Below are 4,340 nucleotides of genomic sequence, written 5' to 3' on the forward strand. Positions count from 1 at the left end.
ATTAGTGTTAACAGAACCCACAATAACTAGAAGGATAGAGTCCTGAACACATATTCAGGTCGTTCATTTCACATAGACAAACAACCAAGAGGGCAAGTGGGGATTGAAATCAATTCCAAGCTCTTCTAAACGTCATTTGCTTCATGGGGCAGAGCTGCATCTGCCTGAAGTAAGGAGCATCTTTTTAAATTACTACAAAGGCTCCATCTGTGCTCCAAGATGCATGACTATGGGGATATGCACACCTGGAGAAGTGTCTGTATCTAATCTGAGCAAAGACACCGTATTTATTTGTGTCTAATGCACCTAAAAAGCCTACAAAAATTTTCTTATTTTCATTTTGCCAATAAGGAAATTGTGTTTTGAAGAGGATAACTAATCTACTCATAATCCCACAGCTAGTAACCTGAGGCCAGCTGCATTTATTTCTTTTCCACTGTCCTAGACTGTCTTCTTACGCTGTGTCACCACCATCCACTGCATTTCTTCATGTGTTATGTTTTTTAATTGTTTGTAACTGCTTGCTTTCTAGTGCATTCTCTTTAAAAATCTAGATTATGATTCCACTGTGACAAGTGGGAAATGAATGTCTTTCATTCTACTATATATTGTTCAAATGTTCACTGTATGTATGTAATTTTGAAGTTAATTCTGTAATTTTATTTTGAAAATTCATTCCACATATTTTATTCATTTTTCTCTAAACTCCTCTGTTTTACTAGCAGCTTTATAACTATCTACAACTAATCATGGAATAGAAAAACTTACCTAAGAATCCTTGACAAAGTTTCTAAGCCATACGATATTACAACATACTATGCTGCCATATGTTAGAACCACAAATAACAGAAGTTGTGCACTAAAAATTATTTTATTTTTAAAATAGTGCCCATTTGTATTCCACATTATTGAAATAACATTATACTTTTAATAAACATCTCTAGACATAATTATTTCATTACTTTATCCCATAAAAAGTTGTGATCCCTTTATTTATTGCCTAATCATTGAAAAGCAGTGATTTTTTTTAAAGACCCTAAGTAGAAAACTTTAAAAAAATGAGCAACTAACAAATGCATGGACTAATCACTAGGTGGCAGACAACTGGATATTTTGGGAATATGAAAACATCAGATTGTTTGCAATTAAAAAAAAAAAATCAGGCCGGGCGCGGTGGCTCGCACCTGTAATTCTAGCACTCTGGGAGGCCGAGGAGGGCGGATCGTTTGAGCTCAGGAATTAGAGACCAGCCTGAGCAAGAGTGAGACCCCGTCTCTACTAAAAATAGAAAGAGTGCTTGCTTTGGCAGCACATATACTAAAATTGGAACGATACAGAGAAGATTAGCATGGCCCCTGCACAAGGATGACACAAAAAAAAAAATAAAAAAAAAATAGAAAGAAATTAGCTGGACAACTAAAAATATATAGAAAAAATTAGTCGGGCATGGTGGTGCATGCCTGTAGTTCCAGCTACTTGGGAGGCTGAGGCAGGAGGATTGCTTGAGCCCAGGAGTTTGAGGTTGCTGTGAGCTAGGCTGACGCCATGGCACTCTAGCCTGGACAACATAGTGAGACTCTGTCTCAAAAAAGAAAAAAATCAGAAACCTGTAAAAAGGCACAATAATGGCAAAAGATTTAAAATAATGGAAGATTCTTTTTCAACACATTCTTATTTTCCCCAAAATTTCATGATCCTGAGTAAGTAGATAAGGGAATCATGTTGATTGCTATGTAACAATGTTTAATCATGTGATTCAGTTCATAGCTTTTAAGACTCCCTGAAAGAAAATGTTTAAGTTATGTCAGGCAAAACATCATGTGGTATAGATGTAAAACAGGGTTCACTGGGAGAAACTTACAAGCAGAGAAGTGGTAGAGCACACACATTTCCCTGAACTCCACCTATCCCACAATGAAGACTGAGCATAGGTCTGCACACACAGCATTGTACTAGATAGGAGGAATCTTCTTTCTAAACCTCTAAATCTCCATATATTTATAATGAGGGTTAGAGGAATTCTATGTGACTATATAACAGAGGGACTCCTTGGGCAGAGAAGTGGCCTTGTTAGAAATGGGGAGTTCTTGGAGCTCCACAATTGCGATCACACTATTATTTTGATGAGTTAACTCAAACTACTTGAGCCACTCTTATAAGCTATTAGTAGGAATGAGATTAACACCAGAACCCTCCAGATTTGTTGCTCCTTATGTATTTAATCACTGTAGCTTGAAACTTCAGTAGGATAGTTCTACGGCTTACAAATAAAATGGTTTATTCATAATTATAATTTATAACATTTTTGCTTTTTTCCCCCCACCTGTCCATGATTTTATATTCCTTCTAGAAAGATATTGTATTTTTTCTCCTTGGGAAAATCCATTTTATATGGTTTTGATAAGACTAATCCTGCCCCCAATATTTTCTTCCTCCACTTCCTGTGTAACAATTGAGCGAGTGGTTGTTGCAAAACCAGGTGTGTTCAATCAGTTTTCCCCAGGACAATTTCCCCCAGGGCTTTCGTGGACAAAGAGCCTATTTCTGATAGGAATGTTGAGCTGTGGACTGAGTCTAGAGCTACCATCTGCAATTCTTTCCTCCCTAAGAGACAATCAGCATAATAAGGTAAGCAGTGACAAGGGACAGAGGGAGAGAGAAGAAAGAACTAATAACATTTTTTAACTTTGTATTTATTAATAGTTATGACTGAACCCAAGCCCACATTTCTTTTGTATACATAAATAAATTCCCATATTATCTTTAATTAATTTGAATTGAATTACTTTCTTGTATATGAATGAGCCATAACTGGTATAATAATTTTAAAAATCTGCTACTCCAATTTTTGCTATCAGAATTAGTTATTCCAATTCTCATAGACAGTATGAGACTCATATTTCTAACTTTTAAGTAATTGATGTACTTTTTAATTAGACTAATGTTATGATTGATGATTGATATTTTGGAAGTCAAAAAACTTAATGTACTTTCTAAGAGAGGATTACTCTATTGGAAAGGCCAAAAAGAACACTATATTACAATACTTGAGGAGAGCATAAAAAAAAACCCAAGAGAATACTATGATACAATAACAGATATAGAAGTAATAGTATTATCAGCCACAAAATATTCTATAGAAATTTCATGTGTACTTTTTCATTTGAAAAATATCATATAAAGCAAGCATTCAACCTTTTATATTGCTAAAGGGGAAAAAAGAGGTACTAACAATATATTCTGTTTATTTTTACAATATTCTCTAGCGAAAATTTAAAACAATTTTCTCAAACTCTTGGCCTCAAGCCATCCTCCCACCTCAGCCTCCCAAAGCACCGGGATTACAGGTGTGAGCCACTGTGCTGGGCCTAAAACAATTTTCTTAGATAATTATGTTGCTATTCTTTACTCCATAAATCTAAGGCATCTATCATCTATCTGTCTTATTATATATCTCTGTTTTTTATAAAAAATATAAAAAGAATACAGCCAGACATATAGGATATGAAAGAAAAAGAAATGTTTCTAATGCCACTTATTTTATCATTTATTTCTGAAGTTCATAAACTTTAAGAGATTTCAACGACATTGTAGATCTTTGAATACTGCAGGCTTAAGTGCTTAGGAACTTAGTATTTTAATTTTCTCTTCTGATCTGTTTCAATGATTCTGTTCAAGAGTTAATTAGAAAAAGCTTAAAAATAGTAATGAGCAAAAGTTTTATTTTTATTAGAATTATGCTGAAGAGTTAGTATGTAGTACAGATTTCTTAAATTGAAAAGTCTGTTGAGCAATGAATCTATTTCTAGGACATTTTTTCACATTAAAGAGATATATATTAATGGATTGTAATCTGTTATGAAATATTTTATTTCTGAATTTAATCATAATGGAAAGAAAAGTTTCAAAAATATTTATACCTTCTGACACATTGAAAATTTGAAGTCATTTAAGAATGTAGTCATTTCTCCTTTATTATTTCATATGCTTTTAAAATTATATTGATTCATTATGTTCAAATGTGTTCAAAGCTTCCAAAAGTATTCATTCAAAAAAATGTTTAGCTTTTTAAGGCAAGAAAAAATCAGACATCTTCAAAAAACTGCAATGACTACAATAGAGATGAGTTGGGTATTTGTTTGTCCTTTCATGTCCAGCATTCATTTTCCCTTTTTAGAGTAACGACACTTCAATTTCCTTTTTGGGAAGCCACATCTTTCTTCTCTCTCACGCAGCATCTTGCCCCACAACCAATACTTCTAATATCACTGGATACAGCAAACCATATGAGGCAAAAAAGTAGAGATGCTTACGCTATGACTTGGAATTGCTGCAGAACA

General features: G+C 33.8%; 1 non-coding gene across 1 annotated transcript; it reads left to right on the forward strand.

Annotated features, from left to right (window-relative positions):
• The first annotated feature begins 1,293 nt into the window (after positions 1-1,293).
• On the forward strand, positions 1,294-1,397 carry LOC138379262 (U6 spliceosomal RNA). The gene has a single exon (XR_011232041.1). It is a non-coding gene; the product is annotated as a U6 spliceosomal RNA (small nuclear RNA).
• Positions 1,398-4,340: the final 2,943 nt, after the last annotated feature.

The sequence above is a fragment of the Eulemur rufifrons genome, chromosome 30, assembly GCF_041146395.1.
Source record: "Eulemur rufifrons isolate Redbay chromosome 30, OSU_ERuf_1, whole genome shotgun sequence".
Taxonomy (NCBI): domain Eukaryota; kingdom Metazoa; phylum Chordata; class Mammalia; order Primates; family Lemuridae; genus Eulemur; species Eulemur rufifrons.